Source organism: Pinus tabuliformis, chromosome 5_2, assembly GCF_031772625.1.
Source record: "Pinus tabuliformis cultivar Carrire ecotype Pingquan chromosome 5_2, CPIR1, whole genome shotgun sequence".
In the NCBI taxonomy this organism is placed as follows: domain Eukaryota; kingdom Viridiplantae; phylum Streptophyta; class Pinopsida; order Pinales; family Pinaceae; genus Pinus; species Pinus tabuliformis.
In genome coordinates, this window is record NC_142306.1 from 383371972 (window position 1) to 383395396 (window position 23425).

The following is a 23425-nucleotide window of genomic DNA, read 5'->3' on the forward strand; positions in this document are numbered from 1 at the left end:
AAAATTGACAATATTCTTGATCTTTCCAGTCTGCCTCCTTGGTTGGAGACTAGGACAGAATTTTCTCAATATAATCTGCTTCATTGGCTAGAACAAGGGGTACCTGTGCTTGTTCTTTTTCTGTCCCTTTGAATGCTATTTTATTTTTTTCTGTGTTACCTATGGTTTAATACCATCATCATCATCTAGAATACGACTATTCCAAAGTGGCCATAAATTTCCTTTATTATAAGGATATTTTATTCTAAATCCACCTACAAGATAGGAAACAAGGCCTACACTAAACTCTACAATAGACTTTAGATGTCTACAAAGAACTTCCCAAGGGAAGCCCAACCACCAAGGGTTTTATTTCTATCAATTTCTCTCAATATTTCCAAGCACTATTAAATTTTTGTAAAACCTAGAAGCTTCGAAAGGTGGTTGAAAAATAATCTCAACTATTTCATTAAATGAATTTGATCATCATTTTTGTAGTAGAAAATAAAATGCATATAAGATGTTGGAAATAGTTCCATCTATTTCATTAACTAAATTTTATCGTGTCATTTATGGAGTACAAAAATAATCCAACACTGAATGAACACTAAAATCATTAATTTTTTACTAGCTTACTACTTTTAATATCTGCAACAAATTAGTAAGAAAGAACCAACATTAGTAAATTAAAAATGTTGAAAATTTTATTTGGTATGGTCATTAAATGAAAAAATTAAATGTTCAACAATATTTTGTATTGCAAGCAATCAACATGCAAGCCACACAACTATATATTAAAAAATTTATTAAGCTACCATAAGGTGACAACCATTGGTGTATAAGGTTTCAAAGGACTACCATACTGATTAGCCAAAACAAAGGCATATATATTCAATTCACCACAATTGATTAGAAGAAGCTTTGAATTCTTCAAGTGCTTAGAAAAAATAAACAAAGTAGATAGCTACATTCAACATCAATTTCCATAAAAGATATTTAAGTCTCCTTGTATTTTATCTTCGATAAATAGACGAAGAAAGAATGTAAAAAAATATATCAAGTGCACAAATGGCATGCAAAAAATGCTCCTTGTATGTTACCTTCAATAAATAGATGAAGAAAACACCTAACAAAAGATATCCAGGGCACACATGACATCCATAATGCACATCATTTAAAAACAATGGAGAATGTAAGTGAAAACATAAGGAACATGTAACTATGCAAAACCCAATTATCATGAAGGTATTTAACACCCTAAAAGAGTTGCAACATCAAACATTTAACTTCGCTCTACCTGAAAAGCTTTTTCATGGTTTCCATCAGTCCCATTAGCTCATGCTCCATGTATTCCATTACCATAAAAATGTTGTCCAAGTTGCTTCCCTCCACTACCTGCTTTACATCAACAACCAATGAGTGATGGAATGATAGAAAGAAATTTATCTCTCGTAGACAAGTCATCGGAAATCCATCTCTCTTTTTCCATTTTTACTTTTTTTTAGAGTGACTATCTCCCTAGTTTTCTTATTCTTAGATCTTTAGACAACTCCATATGTGCCTTCGACTATATTTTTACGCCTCTCAAATTCATCAACAGTTATACAACCTGGTATCATATCAATCATTTGTTGTGTGAGTAGAATCTCAACTTCAATTGAGGACTTGGGCTCATCGTGAGACTTTGATTTAGGTGGTTCTCTAATATTAACATCTTCACTATTGTTACCATCATGCAATTCCGTAAGCTCTTATTGATTCAATTCCAAGTGATATTGTTAATCTCTTCTTACATCATCTTTCCTCGAGACACCACCAATACGTTAACATTTGTCATCCTTGAAACTTTCATTTTTTCGTCTTGCACCCTTTGATCTCTCTCCCACGTATTCTCCTCGTTAAGGAGAAATGCTCTTACCACTGCCATGATTAATGCCACTGAAATATGAAGAGTACCTCCCCTCCTCACTATCCATGTTGGTTGAATGTTTCTTCCATTTCTTTGTGCCCTCATTCTCAAACCTTGCATCTCTGGGATAGTTATATTCATCTGCCCAGTGAGAAGCTGAAATGTAGCAAGGTTGTAAAGGATCTTCCTCATCTTCAAGCTTCAAAATTTCAGGCGGATGTCTAAGTTCCCTCTCATCCTTGAATGACGTATATTGAAGTTGTTCTGTTGGAAAAATATCCTCTTCTTTGGCATCGCTTCCATTACCTTCAGAGTGAGAACCTAGGAGATTGGCCAAGAGTGGAGAAACAGAATCTTCACACCCTTGATATGTGAAGAAAGGGGTGGGTCCTTTTGATCCAGACCTATTTGAGTTCCTGCCTCCAAAGTCGCTTGGAGAAATCTGGTTAAGGACAATGGATTTTCCATGCACCAAGGATTTTGGTTTCCATTCATTCTCAACATGATCACATTGTGCTGTTGATTTTTATTTTCTAGGGATATGAGACAATTTGTACATTTTATCAACCAATTCCATGAATTTTCGACATTTCTTTTCATAAGGGGTCATGGTATTTCTTTCTTATGTCTCTAACTTTCAAGAAAATCTTATAAAACAACTTTATGCTTTCTACTACTAATTGCAGAAACTAGTAATAGACATCACCTTAACATTTTGAGTTTCAGTATTTGAGCGCTTAGACTTCTCATCATATTCTTTTGGAAAAAACTCTTTGATTAAAAGGTATATTCCTTTACCTGAGTATTTTTTTGTAAGAGGAAATCTTTTTTTTGAAACATGTATCCTCTTATTGACATAGTTATGCATCTTCTATCTCCTATATACATGTTTCTTTAGTCTTGTGTCAGTTCTGAAAGCATCCTAAAAAATTTCGTTATTGTTGTTTTCATCTCTTACTACTTCCCTGGAACTATAGACTCTCCTTGACCTCTTTGGACATACAAAATTTGAAGACATGTTTCTTACAGCCCATGCACAATTTTTTTGCATAGGAGGAAATGAAGAAACACCCACAAAAGCATTTTCTTAACTTTTTATCCCCTCCACATTATCATCATGATTTCCGTCTATTACTCCCTGAATGTTTTGTTGTTGCTTTGATTCCAAACATGCTTGTTAAAGACAATAATAATTTTGTCTTGTATGGGAGATATAATGAACATCATGAAATTGCCTGTGAGATTTGAACTTAAATATCCATCCTAGAGTAAGGAGATGCATTTTCACTCTTATGCAAGGTTTTTTCATTACAATCTTGTCCAAATTAAGATTATTGTCAAGGGTTGCTCGAGGAAAATATTCAACATAAAAGGTTTTTTCTTTTGCATAAGACTCCCATGATTCATCTTATATGCACCCTAACATGTTCACCTGTACAGGATTTCTATGAATTCTTAAATAAAGTGACATGTGACTAGATATTCCTTTCCTCATTGAAGATGTCATTGTATCCTCCAATCCACTACTAGATCCTTCAATAAAACCCCATTAAATTCACAATCTTCTTGGTATTTCTAGTCTGCCTCCTTGGTTGGAGATTTAGACATAATTTTTTCAATGCAATCTGCATCATTGGCTAGAACAAAGGGTACCTATTATTGTTCTTTTTCTGGCTCTTTGAATTTCATTAATTTTATTTTTCTTGTCAACTCAGGTTCAATATCATCATCATCATCATCTAGAATAAGATAATCCCGAAGTGGCCATAAATTTCCTTTCTTATAAGGAGATTTTCTTCTAAATCATGAGCAAGATAGGAAAAAATACCTCCACTAAACTTTGCAAGAAACCTCAGATGTCTACAAAGAACTTCCATCCACTAAACTACGCAATAGACTTCATATGTATACAAAGAAATTCCTAAAGTAAACACAGCCACGAGGGATTTTATGTCAATCAATTTCTCTCAATATTTCCAACCATTATTGAATTTTTGCAAAACCTAAGAGCTTTGGAAGGTGGTTGAAAAATAATCCCAACTATTTCATTAAATGAATTTGATCATCATTCCTTGGAGTAGAAAATAAAACCCATATAAGATGTTGGAAATAATTCCATCTATTTCATCGCATGAATTTGATTGCTTCATTTATGGAGTACAAAAATAATTTACAGAAGGAGCATCATCAGATCCCTTTCCTTTATCAAGAGCTTTAGATTTACAGTCCCTTTTGAAGTGCCCTTGCTTTCCGCATTTCCAGAACACCTTTATATGTTTTCTTGGATATTTAGATGTCCCTCTAGATTTAGATCTCCCACTCGAGGACTTATTTTTGTTTGTAGTCTGGGATCATCCTCGTATAGACAAGGCATCACCATTCTGGCCCTCGATATTTTCCCATCTCATCTACTCCGACAGTAAGGATGAGATTATTTCACCAAACTGCAAGGTAGTTGCATTGCTACCTATTGCAACAACCAGACTATCCCACGAATTTGGTAGAGAACACAACAAACTGATGCACTTATCTTCATATAAAATTTTAATATCAACAAATAATAACTAGATTACCACATTATTAAATCTATTCTGATGCTTTATCACTGAGTCTCCATATTTCATCCTCAAGTTATAGAGATTTTTCTATAGGAATAGTTTATTAACTAGAGATTTAGATTGGCACAATGTCCCTAAACTGTCCCACAAAGCCTTCGCTAAAGCTTCCCCTGATACATTCAACAATACTGAATATGATACAAATAATTGTATTGTGCTATTTTCCTTCCGATCCAACTTTGCCCAGTCTTCAGCAAACATTTTTGTTGGTTTACTACAAGGATCTACTGTGATCCACTAATCTTTATCCACCAAAAAATCCTCTATCTTGAGTTTCCACAAATCAGAACTTTGACCATTAAATTTCTCAATCTTTATCTTTCCACTGCTCGCTATCTTCTTTCACTATAAGAATCGATCCCGCGGATCTCCTACTGAACAAGGTCTACCATAGGACCAAGCAAAAAACCCCTTAACAACAAATGTGTCCCCTCGAAGACAAAATAATTCTCATACAAAATGTAGGCTTTAACATCGTACATAAATTACATGCATACAACTTATATATATAAAACAAAACAATGGCAAGAGCATAAAACATAAAACAGGTATACACATATATTTTCCCCTAGATCCCAAAACCGGGACTACCAGATTGATTTTCATTATTTTTCTTTCAATGTTGCAATACATATATATACATGTCAAAGCATATGTAAAACCCAATCCATTACCCCTAGATTATAACATAACCATAGTTCCCTTTACCGAATCTACAAAATACCATGGATAGAAAACTAACATGCACAATACCATGTGAAAAATCCATGCAAAAAAACATAGGTAGGTCAACCCACCTAATATAGTGTCTAAAAAGAAATTTCCCATGGCACTACGCCAAACCCCATGCAAGGGGGCTACTGCACCCGGACATCATGGGGCAACCACCCTCCCTGTGACCCCCTGGCAGCGCCCCGCACAACGTGCAACATATAGACAAGGATACCACCCCCCTGTGCATGGGGTAGTCATGGAAATAATATAACACAACCCAGTAGAGACACCACCAATATTTTGACCTCCATCATCCTCAAAACTTTTTGATTTTCCTCTTGCACCCTCTGATCTCTCTCCCACGTATTCTCCTGGTTCAATAGAAATACTCTCACCATTTCCATTCTTAATGTCAGTGCAAATTGAAGTGTAACTCCCATCCTCATTGTTCATGCTCGCTGAATATCTCTTCCACTTCTTGGTGCCCTGATTCTCAGACCTTGCTTCTCTTGGAGAGTTATATTCATCTTCGAGCGAGAAGCTAAAATGTAGGGAGGTTGTAAAGGATCTTTCTCATCTTCAAGCTTTGAACTATAATGAAGTTTTCCATGTCCCCTCTCATCCTATGATGATGTAGATTGAAGTTCTTACATTGGAAAAATACCCTCTTCTTTGGCATCACTTATATTGCCTCCAGAGTGAGGAGCTTGAAGTTCGAATAGGAATGGAGAAACATAATCTTCACATCCTTGATGTGTGAAGGAAGGGGTTGGTCCTTTTGATCCAGACTCATGTGAGTTTGTTCCTACAAAGTCACTTGTAGAAATCTGGTTAAAGACACTGGATTTTCCATGCACCAAGGATTTTAGTTTCCATCTATTGTCAGCATTATAACATTGCGGAATTGTTTTTCTATTTCTATGCCTCTAAGACAGTTTTTGCATCTTATCAACCACTTCCATGCATTGTCAACATTTCTTTTCACAAGGGGGCATGGTCTTCCTTTCTTATCTTTCTAATTATCTTTCTTATCTTTCAAAGGTATATTCCTTTATCCTATTATATTTTTCTGTAAGAGGAAACATTTCGTCTGAAACATGTATCCTCTTCTTAACACAGTTATGCATCTCTTGTCTCCTAAATACTCGTTGCTTTAGTCCCGTGTTAGAGTTGAAAGCATCCTCGATAATTTCATTATTGTTTTTTTCATGTTTTACTACTTCCCTAGAACTATATACTCTCCTTGACCTCTTTGGACATATAAAATTTGAAGACATGTTTCTTGCAGCCCATGCCTAAGTTTTTTGGAGAGGAGGAAATGAGGAAACACCATGAAAATAATTTTCTTGACTTGTTATCTCGTACACATTATCGTCACGATTTCCATATATTACTCTCTAGATATTTTTTTCTGCTTCCATGCCAAATATCCTTGTAAAAGGGAATAATAATTCTGACCTGTAGGGGAGATATAATGAACAACATGACACCCCCTGCGAGATTTGAACTCAAATTTCCATCGTACAGTAAGGAGATGCAATTTTTCTTTTATGAAAGGTTGTTTCTTTACAGCCTTATCCAATTTAAGATTATAATTAACCGCTGCTCGAGGAAAAGATTCAACATCAAAGGTTTCTCATTTTGCATGGGACTCAAATGATTCATCTGATATGCACCCTAACCTATTCAATTGTGCAGGTTTTCCATGAATGCCCAAATAAAGTGACATGTCACTAGATATTTCTTTCCTCTTTGAAGAGGCCATTGCATCCTCCAATCCACTTGCTAGATCATTCAATAATATCCTATCAAATTCACAATCTTCTTGGTCTTTCCAGTCTCCCTCCTTGGTTGGAGACTAGGACATAATTTTCTCAATACAATTTGCTTCATTGGCTAGAACAAGGGGTACCTGTGCTTGTTCTTTTTTTGGATCCTTGAATGCAATTATTATCTTTTTCTTTGTGTTAACTATGGTTGAATATCATCATCACCGTCTAGAATATGACTATCCCGAAGTTGCCATAAATTTCCTCTCTTATAAGGAGCTTTTCTTCTAAATCCACCAGCAATTTAAGAAGAAAGACCTCAACTAAACTCTGCAATAGACCTGAGATGCCTACAAATAACTTCCCTCCACTGAACTATGCAACCGAATTTAGATTTCTACAAAGAACTTACCGAACGAAACCCAACAACTAAGGGTTTTATGTCAATCAATTGCTCTCAATATTGCCAAGAACAATTGATTTTTTGGAAAACCTATAAGCTTTGGAAGGTGGTTGAAAAATAATCCCAACTATTTCATTAAATGAATTGGATCATCATTTCTGGAGGAGAAAAGAAAACCCATAGAATATGTTGGAAATATTTCCATCTATTTCATTAAACAAATTTCATCACGTCATTTCTGGAGTACGAAAAGAAGAATCCACGACTGAAAGAATACTAAAGTAATTAATTTTTTTGGTAACTTACCATTTTTCATATCTAAAAGAAATTAATAACAAATAATCAACATCAGTGAATTAAAAATAGTGAAAACTGTATTTGGTATGTTCGTCAAAATTTTTAACGAGAGATTGTATTGCAGGAAATCAATACGCAAGCCGCACAACTATATATTAAAAAAATTATTAAACTACCATAAGTTGACAACCATTGGTGTATAAGGTTTCAAAGAACTACCATACTGAGGAGCCAAACTAACATCACATATCTTCAATTCACCACAATTGTTTAGAAGAAGCTTTGAAGTCTTCAAATCCCTAGAATAAATAAATAAACAAATTAGATACTTGCATTCATCATCGATTTCCATAAAAATTCTATAAGTATCCTTGTATTTTATCTAGCTGAAGAAAGCACATAACAAAATATATCAAGCCCACACATGGCATGCACAATATGCTTGTATTTTATCGAAGAAAAAACCCAACAAAACATATCAAGTGCGCACATGGCATGCACAATACGCATCATTTAAAAACAATAGAGAATGTAAACGAAAACATAGGCAACTTTTACCTATGCAGCACCCAATTATCATGAAGGTATTTAACACCCTCAAAGAGTTGCAACATCAAACGTTTAACTCCTCTCTCGCTGAAAGGTTGTTTCTTGGTTTCCATAAGTCCTCTCAGATCATGCTCCATGTATTCCATCAACATACAAATGTTGTCCAATTTTCTTTCTACCACTACTTCCCTTACATCAACAACCTGTCGGTGATGGAATGATAGAAAGACATTTATCTCCTTTCTACCACTACTTCCATTACATCCACAACCTATGAGTGACGGAATGATGCAAAGAGATTTATCTCCCTCAGATATGGAATGATAGAAGGACATTTATCTCCTTTCTACCATTACTTCCCTTACATCCACAACCTATGGGTGATGAATGATGCAAAGACATTTATCTCCCTCATAGAAGTCATCAGAAAGCCATCTCTCTCTTTTCCCTTTTTGACCTTTTTTAGAGCGTTTATCTCCCCGTTTTCTTATTCTTAGCTCTGTAGACAACTCCAGACGTGCCTTCGTATATCTTGTTAAGCCTCTCAAATTCATTGACACTCTTTCAACCTTGTAGCGTATCATTCATTCGTTGTGTGATTGGAATCTCGAGTTGAATCAAGGACTTGGGCACGCCATGAGACTCCGAATTAGGTGGTTGTCCAATACTATCATCTTCACTATTGTTTCCATTATCGAGTTCCATAAGCTCTCATTGATTCAATTCCAGGTCATATTGTTCATCTCTTCTTACATCATCTTTCCCCGAGACACCACCAATACCTTCACCTACACCATCCTCGGAATTTTTTGATTTTCCTGTTTCACCCTCTGATCTTTCTCCCATGTATTCTCCCAGTTCAGGAGAAATACTTTGACCACTACCATGCTTAATGCCATTGCGCTCTGAAGAGTACCTCCCATCCTCACTGTCCACGTTGCTGAACGTTTCTTCCGTTTCCTTCTGCCCTCATTCTCAAACCTTACATCTCTGGAAGAGTTATATTCATCTACCCAGTAAGAAGCTGAAATGTAGTGAGGTTACAAAGGCTCTTATTTATCTTCAAGCTTCAGACTATCAAGAAATTGTTTAGGTTCCCTCTCGTCCGCTGACGACGTAGATTGTCTTCCATTGGAAAAATATCCTCTTCTTTGGCATCATTTCCATTGCCTCCACAGTGAGGAGCTGGGAGTTCGGCCGAGAGTGGAGAAACATAATATTCACACCCTTTATGTGTGAAGGAAGCGGTCGTTCCTTTTGATCCAGACTCGTGTGAGTGCCTTCCTCCAGAGTCGCTTGGAGAAATACAGTTAAAGAGATCGGATCTCTTTGACAAGAAACTTTGAGGAGGCTTGCCTACGAAGCCATTAGTTGCTGAAGTGAATATTATAGCAGAAGCATGGGCAGTCAAATTCAAACTTGCTGCGGTGGGATGATAAATCGATGGGAGCAACAGAAGGGGAAGAGGAAGATTTGTGGGGCTAAAATCTGACGTGGACACATATATAAACTCGCACCTCCTAAACTATGTGCATTCTTAGACTATTCTGCCAAGCCCCGAGATGACCCGGACTTTTCGTCTAAATCCCACACTATTGGAGAATACGTTTTTTTTTCTCGTTCTGGAGACGAGGGCGTGCAGCGAGGTTTTAAAGGCTCTTCCTCATATTCAATATTTGGACTATCAGGCAGTTGTCCAGGTTCCCTCTCATCCTCTGACGACGTAGATTGGAGCTCTTCCATTGGAATATATCCTCTTCTTTGAATCACTTCCATTGCCTCTAAAATGAGGAGCTGGGAGTTTGTGTTGGAACATTAATTCCAACTACCGTGCACGATCAATGATTTCTTACTTCATGGAAATGCACTATCGGGAGGAAAAAACACTCCAGAACCTTCATGAAACAAAATCGCAGGCACCGACACTCAAGACCCCGCCGATGAGAGATCGCAAATGGGCGAATTGGCGCATTGGCGAGTCGGCATATCGGCGGGTTGGAACATCGGCGCATCGGCGGTAGCATTGCGATATCGCATCACCGATATCTCATCGGCGCTTTCAAAAGGTGGCAGGCCCTTCGCACAGTTATGTTTGCGATCCGATAGCCGGACCCGATGGGCATATGGCATTGTGCTGTATAAAATTTAAGTTCCGCGAGCAGCCAACTTTCCCATGTTTTGTAATGTTTTTCAGGCATAGATTAAAATGCATCGCATATATGGATATCGCTTCGGCACATCGTAAAATTGGCATTTCGCTATGCGATGGTGCGATATTGTGATAAGTCTGCATTGAATGTAGATAGGATATTTTCAACCGAGTAATCAAAGCTATTTACTGCGGTTGGTAAATGCAGGTAGGATATTTTCTTCTATCTTATCGTTTGGAATCAGATATGTTTTTCAACATATATAATGTGTAATAAACAACAGTTCAGTAGACAAGTTAAACACAGTTAGAAATCTTTGAAGAATCCGAGAGCTTTGCAATTATCCGTAAATGCACAGCAATGCTAAGATAGTTAAAACAGATTCTGGAACTGGAGCATTCGTGATGTAGCCCCTCTATAGATGAAGACAATTCTGTAACAATCCTTTTTTTTATTATTAAAGATCCTGTATTGAAATCAGAGCATTGTCTCTATGTTAAGTTTATTTTTGTTTTTTGGGATTTTAACAAAAAAAATGTCCAACAATGGTATCAGAGCTAGTCTAGGCACTCAGTGATTCAAAAACGGAGTTTGTTTTTCACTGTAGGAGTTGTAAGAAGCTTATCAAGCAGAGAAAGTTTTTTTTTTGCTTTTTTATACAGTCAATATCTCTTCTTTATTTATACAGGTTAAGATGGCAGATGCTGGAACTGGTTTGACAAATCCCCAACTGCCACAGTTTAATGGGAAAAGCTACAGTTATTGGTCCATAACAATGAAAGCATTGTTTGCTTCTCAAGGAAAATGGGAGCTGGTTGAATCTGGCTATGTTGAACCTGCAGATGCAACAGCATTGGCTGCTTTGACAGTAGCAGAAAGAGACCAGTTGAAGGGCGACAGGAAGAAGGATTCCAAAGCCCTCTTTTTTCTCTTCCAATCAGTACATGAAAGTGCTTTTCCTCAGATTGCAGCAGCAACAAAGTGCAAAGAGGCATGGGATATTCTCAAAACTGCCTACCAAGGCATGGAGAAGGTGAAGACTGCAAAGTTGCAGATGTTGAGGAGAGACTTTGAAACACTCAGCATGAAGGAATCTGAAACAATAGATTCATTCTTCACTCAGGTTATTGGCTTGATAACCTAGATAAGATCTCATGGTGAGATTCTTGAAGAAAGAAGGATTGTAGAGAAGATCTTGAGAAGTTTACCCTCAAGGTTTGAATCTATTGTGGTAGCAATAGAAGGAACAAAGGATCTCTCACAGTTCACGGTAGATGAACTGAGTGCTTCTCTTATGTCTCATGAACACAGACTGAGTAGAGGAACAGATTCCTCTTTTGAGCAAGCATTCAAGACTCAGATGTCTTTTGGCCAAGGAAAAGGTCGAGACAGAGCAAATAACAGAGGTCATGGAAGAAGCCAAAACAAAGGCAGAAATAATCCTGCAAGCACAAGTGGAAGAAGCTGCAATCAAAACCAAGTTGAAGGTTCAAGCAAACAGCAAGCTCATGGACAAAGGTATGACAAATCCCAAGTCCAATGTCATTATTGTAAGAAATATGGGCACTATGCCAATGAATGTAGGAAAAAGCAAAGTGACATGAATAATAGGCAGAATGCTAATTTTGCAAATGAAGAAGATAATAACCCAAAGAACATGCTGTTAACATGTAATATTGCACAAGACAAACAAGAAGATTTTTGGTTCTTAGACTCAGGCTGTAGTAATCACATGACTGGAAATATTGCAATGTTTGCCAATCTGGATGAAAATGTGAAATCTGAAGTAACAACAGGAACTGATAGTAAGATATCTGTCAAGGGTAAGGGCAGAGTCAGTATCCAAGAAAGAAATGGAGAACAGATGATTGTGCTAGAGGTATACTATGTACCTGGTCTGAAATGTAATCTTTTGAGCATTGGACAGCTCATTGACAAAGGTTACAATGTGTTATTCCAAGATGATATGTGTACAATCAGAGACATACCTCCAAGTAAGAAGATCATTGCACAGGTGCAGATGACCAGCAATAGAATGTTTCCTCTCAAACTCAAGGCAGATTTGAAGGAAGGCAGAACTATTGCGGCTGTAACACAAGAAGTCTTTCAGGAACAAGTGAAAGTTGTGAATTGGTTGTGGCATTTGAGATTTGGACATCTCAATTTCGGAGGCTTGAATCTATTGCACAGAAAGGGAATGGTAAAGGGATTGCCATTGATTGAGAAACCAGACAGCCTTTGTGAAGGCTGCATCTTGGGCAAGCAACACAAAGAAAGCTTTCCAGCAGGAAAGAGTATAAGGGAAAAAGCACCCTTGGAAATTCTTCACTCTGATGTGTGTGGACCGATGCAAATACCATCATTTTTCGGAAATAAATATGTTTTAACCTTAATTGATGATTACACCAGAAAGACATGGGTGTATATGCTAAAACATAAGAGTGAAGTGTTTGAGAAATTCCGCCACTTCAAAACTTTTGTTGAAAAGCAGTGTGGGCATTATATCAAAGTGCTCAGAACATTTAGAGGAGAAGAGTACATCTCCAAAGACATTCTGCGTTTTTGCAGAGAGAATGGCATACAAAAGCAGTTCACCGCGAGGTATACACCTCAGCAAAACGGTGTTGCCGAAAGGAAGAATAGGACCATTCTTGACATGGTCAGAAGTATGCTAAAGGAAAAACACTTGCCGCATGAGTATTGGACAAAAGCTGTTACTTGCACAGTTTACATCTTGAATAGATGCCCAACTAAAGATGTCATGAACAGAATACCAGAAGAGGCATGGAGTGGTCAAAAACAAACTGTCACTCACATGAGAGTATTCAGTTGTGTAGCATATGCACATGTACCGGATCAGCTAAGGCAAAAGCTTGACAGTAAGGGGGAGAAGTGCGTCTTTATTGGCTATTGTGATGAGTCAAAAGCATACAAACTCTATAATCCATCCACCAAGAAATTGATAGTAAGCAGAGATGTGCAGTTCATTGAAGATGAAGCTTGGGATAGAAGCTTAGAAAAAACAGTGAATGTGAAGACAATAGTGTCTCATGAAGAAGAAGAGGAAGGGACAACAGCAAATAATCCTTCATTGCTGGCTCCTCCTCCACCACAACAAGTACAACAAACCACACCAGAAGCTGGAATTCGAACAGCCTTGAGAAGTCAAGGAAGTGCTTCTTCAAGCACACCACAGGGATCAGAAACACCCTCAAGTTCGGATGGAACTCCAAGCACACCAAGAAGACCAGGATTCAGAAATCTGAATGAGATTTATGAACAAGGAGAGGTAAGTAACAATACCAGTTTGAATTCATTATTCGCTTTGTATTGTCATGTTGATGACCCAGTTCATTTTGAAGATGTTGTAAACGAAGATAAATGGATTGAAGCAATGAATGAAGAAATTTGTGCAATTGAGAAGAATAAAACATGGGAGTTAGTGGACCTCCCTAAAGGCAAAAATGCCATTGGATTTAAGTGGGTCTATAAGACCAAAAGCAATGCTGAAGGCAAGATTGACAGGCACAAAGAAAGACTTGTTGTGAAAGGCTACAAGCAGTAACAAGGCAAAGACTATGATGAAACCTTTGCACCAGTAGCAAGGATGGAAACAGTCAGAACAGTGTTGTCTATTGCTGCACAACACAAATGGAAGATTTATCAGATGGATGTTAAATCTGCATTCCTGAATGGGGTGTTAAAAGAAGAGGATTATGTTGAACAACCTCCGGGCTATGAAGTTGAAGGCCAAGAGCATAAAGTTTGCAAACTGAAGAAGGCTCTTTATGGGCTGAAGCAAGCTCCAAGAGCATGGTACAACAGAATAGATGCTTATATGATTGAGAATGGGTTTGATAAGTGTGATGGTGAACCCACACTCTACATAAAGGATAATGATGCAAAGCAGTTGTGACTCCGACTGTAATGGGGTTGAAATTGACAAAAGAAGACAGCCGCAAGGATTTTGATCCAAAATTGTACAAAAGCATAGTTGGCAGCCTTATGTACTTAACTGCAACTAGGCCGGACATTATGCATGTTGTGAGCTTAATCTCCAGATTTATGGAAAAACCGAAAGAGACTCATTGGCAGGCAGCCAAGAGGATTCTATGGTATGTGAATGGAATGAAGGGGTTTGGTATTCTATACTCCTCTTCTGAAAGTTTCATGTTGACAGGTTACACTGACAGTGATTGGGCTGGAAGTGTTGATGATAGGAAAAGCACATCTGGATATGTGTTTCATATGGGATCGGGAGCCATTTCATGGGCTTCCAAGAAGCAACCAGTTGTGTCTTTTTCAACAGCAGAGGCAGAGTATGTGGCAGCAACAGCAACAGCATGCCGAGCAGTGTGGCTGAGAAGAGTTCTCAGAGACTTGTGTCATGAACAAGAAAAGGGCACAACCATTTACTGTGACAATAGCTCAGCAATAGCACTGTCTAAAAACTCTGTTTTTCATAAAAGAACAAAGCACATAGACACCAAATTTCACTTCATACGTGAATTGGTTAACAATGGTGAGATTGTTTTGCAGCACTGCAGTACAGAGGATCAGTTAGCGGACATCTTCACAAAACCATTGGCAAAGAAACGTTTTGATCATTTCAGGAAATGTTTGGGTATGTTTGAACGCCTAGCAGTTGAAATTAAAGGGGAGTGTTGGAATATTAATTCCAACTGCCGTGCACAATCAATGATTTCTTGCTTCATGTAAATGCACTATCGGGAGGCAAAAACACTCCAGAACCTTCATGAAACAAAATCGCAGGCAGCGACACTCAAGACCCCGCCGATGAGCGATCGCCGATGGGCGAATCGACGCATCGATGATTCGGCATATCGGCGGGTTGGAACATCGGCGTATCGGCGGTAGCATTGCGATATCGCATCGCCGATATCACATCAGTGCTTTCAAAAGGTGGCAGGCCCTTCGCACAGTTATGTTTGCGATCTGATAGCCAGACCCGACGGGCATATGGCATTGTGCTGTATAAAATTTAAGTTCCGCCAGCGGCCAACTTTCCCATGTTTTGTAATGTTTTTCAGGCATAGATTAAAATGCATCGCATATATGGATATCGCTTCGGCACATCGTAAAATTGGCATTTCGCTATGTGATGGTGCGATATTGTGATAAGTCTGCATTGAATGTAGATAGGATATTTTCAACTGAGTAATCAAAGCTATTTACTGCGGTTGGTAAATGCAAGTATGATATTTTCTTCTATCTTATCGTTTGGAATCAGATATTTTTTTCAACATATATAATGTGTAATGAACAACAGTTCAGTAGACAAGTTAGACAGAGTGAGAAATCTTTGAAGAATCTGAGAGCTTTGCAATTATCCGTAAACGCACAGTAGTGCTAAGATAGTTAAAACAGATTCTGGAACTGGAGCGTTTCTGATGTAACCCCTCTGTAGAGGAAGAAAATTTTGTAACAATCCTTTTTTTTTATTATTAAAGATCCTGTATTGAAATCAGAGCATTGTCTTTGTGTTAAGTTTATTTTTGTTTTTTGGGATTTTAACAGTTAAAATGTCCAATAGTTTGGCCGAGAGTGGAGAAAAATAATCTCACACCATTGATGTGTGAAGAAAGAGGTCGGTCCTTTTGATCCAGAGCCATGTGAGTGCCTGCCTCCAGAATCAGTTGGAGAAATCTGGTTAAAGGAACTAGATGCCTTTGACACAAAACTCCCGGTCCCTGTCCCTATCCCGGTTCTCCTCTCAACTCCTTCTCCATTCATGTTTGTCGCTTTTGTTCATAGAATGAGAATCCCTCTGCCTTAGAATTTCTTGGTATGAGTCTCGGTCTCTATTGTACTCATGGTCACGGTTGCCTCCATGCCTGCTGGCTACCATAATAGTTCCTTCCAAGAAAAAAAAATCGCTAACTCCTTTCCACTTCATGGTTGTTGTGAAAACCCTGAAAAACCCCTAAGAATTTTCAAAATCCCCGGACTTCGTTCGTTGTAACCCTCTAAAAATCATATGGTAATAAAAAGACCATAGTGTATCACAAAATCTGACTCGCAACCACTGATCAAATAGCATTTTCTGCCATAATCGCCTGCCTCGATAGCTAAAGAGCATTTAGATGAATGTCCAAATAGAAAACTTAAAGAATTTGAGCTGCTTACTAGGTATGGGAGGCCAGAGGGGGGATTTACATTCATCTGGGATTGCAGTAAATATATGCCATCTTCCAAAACGACATTTGTAGAAGGCCGATGATTCTTGCTCCAAGAAATGAGCTTCCAATTCTTTTTTTAAAAAGAACAACCTATTGCAAAGTGGTCGGCTCTCTCAACAAATGAGCCTTCGCAACTGTCTACCTAGTTACAAACATTCACATCTAGTCCATGAAGAGACCATCTTCGCACATTTATAGCCAGTGCATAGTTACGACAGGTGAGCAGGGGTTCCTTCCAGACGAAAATGTCTTCAGAGGTTAATATTTTGGTTGTGAAATAAGTTATAAAATATTTCGATTGTGTAATTTTGATATTTATATATTTTGTCAATTTTAAATGTTGAAAATCATTTAGTTTTTTTGTTGATCAATGTTTTTACTAAAAAACTAAAGCAAGTAATAATAATATATATATATATATATATATATATATATATATATAAATGAGAAATATTTTATTACAAAATATGAAAGAAAAAACTTTGTATATTGAATAAAGAATTAATATTGATTGCAATAAGTTTTTTTGCAAATTGGTATAAAAGAGATGTATAAATTTGTATGTAATCAAAATGTAGTTTTTAGGAAAATTTACAAACATTTGAATACCAATAAATTATTTCAACATCCACTTTAAATTATTATATAAAAAAAATAACTAAAAGTAAATTTATTTTTTATGTAAATAAGTTATTTTTGCATCAAAATTAATTCTAAAAATATTTAACATTAATGAAAAGATAATTAATTTAAAATAATATTAAAGAATAGAAAATATTTTAATGTATCTTTCTTAAGTTATCCTGAAAAAAATAAAATAAATGTTAAGGTACATACTTACTATAGCCTATTCTAGATTGGAATGTATCTGACACTTATCCTGAAAAAAGTAAAATAAATGTTAAGATACATACTTACTATAGCCTATTCTAGATTGGAATGTATCAAACATAAGTGTCTAATGACGACCGAGCACAGACAAAAGATACAAAATTATATTTTATTATTAATATGGGAAAAAATATTATATATTGATGACCCAACCCATATAAAAGATACTAAATTATATTTTATTATTAGTATTGGAAAAAATACTATATATTCAAGATAATGAATATATACGTGTTTGTATCTCTACAACCTTAACTTAATCTTACCTATAAAACCAAACTTCTCACACCACTTTGAATTTTCAGCCTATACGGACAATGATTTAGACATCCCTATAATCCCGTCTCCAAAAACTAACCTCGGCATCCATTATATAAAAGAGTCTATAAACTCAACTTCCTCCACATCAATGAATACATGACGGCCTATTGCACCATCTAGAAGGGACATATCATTTTTAGAAAGACAATCCTTTTTATTCAATTTGGGAACGATATGATTAAAGGAAACTTACTTAAAATAAATAAAAGTATGTTTGATGTCTCTAAGGATGGTTCACGTTTAACATCACTCACTAAAGCTTTTTAGTTACCTAATATATCACAAGTTAAGAATCAGTTTTGTTTTTTGTTTTTGTTTTTTTTTTCTTCTTTCATTTTTAAAAGAAGTAAACATCAATAATATAAGATTTATTATTTGAAACTTTTTTTTGAACATATTTGATAAGTATATAATAAGTTTTATTAAAGAATATGATGATGTTATCTCTTACAAATTATTATTTCTAACTTCAATTCATCTTAAATGTGGATATATCGAGCATTAAGAGGGATAGAATTTATTTTCACTGTAAAAGAAGTTTGTACATCAAGAGATTTGACCCTTCTGGATGCTTGGTAGATCCATATTTAAGATTGATCTAGGATTGTTTCATTATTAATAATTGATCACTATAACTGTTAATTTTGTTAATTTAATTTAATTTATATTTTGAATTGTATGTACTTTAATTTAGTGAAAATGTTTGAATTAATAATTATAATTGACAAATTTTTTAAATTTTTAATTGTATTTTACAATTATTATTACTGTTTTCTTATTCGACCTAGTCCAAATGTTTATATAACACAACATCATATCACATGGATTGTTTCATTATTAATAATTGATCACTATAATTGTTAATTTTGTTAATTTAATTTAATTTATATTTTGAATTGTATGTAGTTTAATTTAGTGAAAATGTTTGAATTAATAATTATAATTAACAATTTTATTTAATTTTTAATTGTATTTTACATTTATTATTAGTGTTTTCTAATTTGACCTAGTCCAAATGTTTATATAACACAACATCATATCACATAACATAACTTTACAACAACTCTCGGTGGAATTATTTTTATTATTACCAGCCTATATCCATCTTAACCCAGGATCCATCAAGTGTCTAGAAGGATCAAATATCTCGAGGTGAAAACCTCTTTTTATTGTAAAACTTGAGAAAATTTTTGCACCTCGAGATATTTGATCCCTCTCGATAGATTATATAATATTTATATTTATATCTATGTGTCTCTTTCTTATTCCCTCTCTCTAGCTTACCTCCAGAACATACACACACTCTCTCTTTGTATCTATATATCTCCCTCTCCCTTACTCTCTCTCTCCCCACCTTCATAGAAAATTTTAGGGGCAAATGTTCGCCCTTTGGGGAATTAAGGGGTTTTAAATTTTTAGTGGGCTAATATTTTGTATCATAGCACACTTTTACAATTCACCTCAAATAGCCCACCTTATTTTAAGGGAGAGGGTAAAAAAGGTAAATTTAGCCCTTGAAACTAGGAGTTACAACCTTCCATTCGCCCATTTTCAAGAATAGGTTTTATTTCCATTCACCCATTTTCAAGAATAGGTTTTATTTATGTGAATCCTATGGGCCAAATACCATATTTATAAAAGAGGTATGGTAAATTAATAAAAATATAAATAAATGAGAGGTATGGTAAATTAATAAAACATTTTTTATATTTTCCATAAGTCACCTTATATACATGCAAGGGTGTAAACAAATAAAAATATAAGTAAAGTGGAGGTATCGTAAATAAATAAAACGTCTTTTTATACTTACTCAAAAGGTATGGTAAATAAATAAAAATATAAATAAACTACACGTATGGTAAATTAATAAAAATATAAATAAACGAGAAGTATGGTAAACAAATAAAATATTTTTTTATATTTACTCCATAAGTCACCTTATATTTACGAACACTCAAAAAAATGTGTTATATTCAAGTGAAACCTATGGGAAAAATACTATGGGACAAATACCATGGACTAGATTGTTATTAATACCATGCAAAAAAACATTATTAACCCTAATATTAGTATTAATAAAAATAAAAATGGCACATGGTATTGACCCATGGTATTCACCAAAATGACGCATGGTATTCACCCATAAAGTAGCCTATTTAAATGGGGGAATTAAACCAGCATAGATCCATCTTTACTCTGGATCTACTAACCTCTGAGAGGTATCAAATATCGTGATATGCAAACTAGCATAGAGTGAAAAAATATTTGATCTCTCTCAGGGCTTGGTGGATCAAGAGTAAAAATCGATGTTGTAATTTAATTTATGTTAAACATTTTAGGTTGGTTAAAATAAAAAATAAAATAAAATTCAACTATTAATTTTATTAACTTTTATAAATTACTAATAGTAATTTTTAAGCTCCAGGTTTATGATAGCCCATGGTGTTGACCCATGATAATACCATGGTATTCATGTGAGCATAGACTATTTAAAGGGCAAATTCTAACATCTTAGATCCATCTTAATTCTGGGTCTAACAAGTGCTCAGAGGGATAAATAGATTTCATCCCCCTAAGAGTGGTAGATGTGGAGTTAAGATGGATATAGGTTGGTTTTTATGATAATGAAGATATTAAATAGACTTAGGAAATTATATTGTAAAAACATCTTAAGGTCAATGGTTAAAACATAGACATTGGAAAAGTATATTTGTATACTTCAGTTTTAAACTGAAACAAATCCAGTGCTAAAAGGAATGGATTGATTGCACTAGTCATCGTTCTATAACTTTCCAACATATGCTGGAGTAAATAGATTGTAATTTGGGTAATTTTTCTAACTGCAAACAGGAACATACTTGTGTACTGGCAGGGTGGTTACGAGGTCCCTAGAAGTGATGAATTTGAATTTTTCTTGGTTTTATATATAGTATTATGTTTTTTCTCATACTTTCTGTGAATGACACGGTGAATTTTATCCTACATCCACTAGGTTATCAATATGTAATTTCAGTAATTTTGATTTCAAAAGATATTTTAAAGAAATGCAATGATTTCATTTGTGTATTCAATAAACACAATATTATAATGGAATTTTTCATTTGTGGTTTACCTATATAGATTCCATGGAGAAGTGTTGGTGGTGTGACATCAATTGTCCTCAAGCAGAGGCTTTAGTTTTACTCTTTTTGGAAGCAAATACTTTCTTCCAACATTTTTGAATTCGATGAAAAATTTGAAAGTCCTAATAGTATTCAATTATGGGTTCAAGAGAGACACAGTATTCAATTATGGGTTAAAGAGATCCACATTGAATGATCTATTGGCCTTATCTTCAATTAGTTTAAGACTATTCACTTGGAGAGCCTACATGTGCCCCCACTTCAAGAGCATAGTAAAGTCATGTAGAACATAGAGAAGTTATCTTTAAGCTTTTAGTGAAGAATGGAAAAATGTCTAGGTTCAATAACAACCAGTCAAGCATTAAGCTTCCAATAATGCTAGATTTTAACTTGGAGCACTTTTGTGATTTTAAGGAGATGCCCCCTCGTATTTGTGACACATCTTCAGTTGTGAATTAGACTAGTACTAACTGTCATTTCCTTCGAAAGTTACCTGATGACTTGGGGAACCTCAAATCTTTAAGAATGTTAAGGAAGGAAAGAAAGTACATTATGCTAAGTTCTCTTCTGCTTTTCAAGTTTTTCTTGGATATCTACAATGTTTCAGGTAGGAAAGTACATTATATTAATGAAAATTTGTCTAGATAGAAAGGCCCAATTTCAAATTCTAATGCTTTCAAAAAACATTGTATAACTATAATGTTTCTAAAAGGAAAGCATATTTTTTCAATTTAAGTATCATGATCCCATATTCCAACTTATTTTTCAGTAACCCATTAGGCTTTGTAGCTTTGAATAAATCCATGTCTTTTGATAAGATCCTCTTCCAAATTAGAACACATTTCCTTTTGGCAATAACCACATACAATGTCTTGATTTTGTTATTGAGAAAATAGAGGTTGTGAAACAAGCTTGTGCCATAGAAGGAATTGATTCATTGATTATGTATCAATTATGGCTCTTGATGTAACAATGTCTTGATTTTGTTGCTTGAAAATAGAGGTTACGCTTTACTATTTCACATAATTTCTTACAATCTTTCCATAAGTATTGATTTGTAATCTCAGTCACTGAGGGATGACAGTAATAACAAAGGTAATATTCCATGGTTTAAAGTTACCCTCTTACTAAATATTTAAGTATATCACCACAATTTAACTATTAGTTGAAGGAATTGTATTTGATTTGTAAACAATTCATTGCTTGATTTATAGATTTTGATTTTTTCCTTTTTTTATTTTTTTCTCAGATTTGGTATGAGATATCTTCCAATATTTGGGTTCCCTAGTTTCCCCACCATAGCTATGAGGTTCAAATGCTATCATTAAATATTCTCAAAACGTTACAACTTTTCTAGTAAGTGTACTTTGAAACATTGTTGTTTCTTTTCCATGGTGTTAATGAAAATAAGCACTACAACTAGTGCCATTATTTAGGGTAAGTGCCGAAATCTAGGTGGTTTGGTAATGATGGAGTGATTGTTTTCTAGCTACTAAGGCCATATGCATTTTAATCTCTTATGTTGTCCCGAGATATTCAAATTCAGAATAAGAATTGATGTATCGTTTCCACTGTAGATTGCAGTCAGTTTCTTGAACATAATATATAGTAGATTATATTTTACTAATCAACTGTGGATGTTATCCCTCGTAGGAAAGGAAATTCAAAGTGACTTTGATTTCACATTGATTTGTCAAAAAATCCACACAGGAAAGGAGATTCAAAGTGACACTGATTTCACACTGATTTGTAAAAATGGAGGCAAGAGAAAAGGAAACTTTGTATTCAACAATGCTCTTAATTTCATATGTACATGCACAGACATATTAATAGAAAATATTGAAGGGTTGCCTAAGTAATATTTTCCATTCCACTACATTCTTTACAGCTTGTAAATAAATGACTCGGAACAATTCATTACACTACTTGTTATTCTTTATTAATCAATGGTTAATATTTTGATATTTAACTCACTAAGATTTTTCTTCCTTATTTGAAATTGTGTGTTCTATAATGCTTCTTTTCCATTCACTATGTATAGCATATAAAGTGTGTCTAATGGAGTAGGAAGATTAGAAAGCCTTGTGATCCTTGAACTATGTTACAAGGCAGAAACCCAACGCGGCAGGGTAGGTGCATCCCCACAAAGGGGTCACAAATACCAAAGTTGGTATTGGCTAGTGCCTTGAGCTAGAAAATTTCCTTTACCCTTGTATTAACAGTGAATTCGAAGATATTCTCTTTATAAGATTTATATTAGTTAATATTGATGAATAAAATTCATGATACATGAGCTAGGATGTCCTTGCAAGGTGGTTGTTGATTATTGGAAGCTATGATGGCCATTATGTCAAGCTAGCTGGTCGCACTCCCTTGATGGTGAGCACGATTGTGATCAAGATGGAAGACTTCATGGTTTGGATTGATTGTTTAGTAGTGATAATTAGTGGGCTCATTCACAAAATCTTCTATTTCACTAATCCTTTTTATAGAGTTGTCAGAT

The 23425-nt window shown here is 35.3% G+C and overlaps 2 pseudogenes; both read right to left on the bottom strand.

Annotated features, from left to right (window-relative positions):
* Positions 1–790: 790 nt before the first annotated feature.
* LOC149159070 (uncharacterized) lies at positions 791–5673 on the bottom strand (annotated as a pseudogene).
* A 2188-nt stretch (positions 5674–7861) lies between these two features.
* Positions 7862–10014, bottom strand: LOC149159071 (uncharacterized; annotated as a pseudogene).
* Between the last annotated feature and the right edge of the window lie 13411 nt (positions 10015–23425).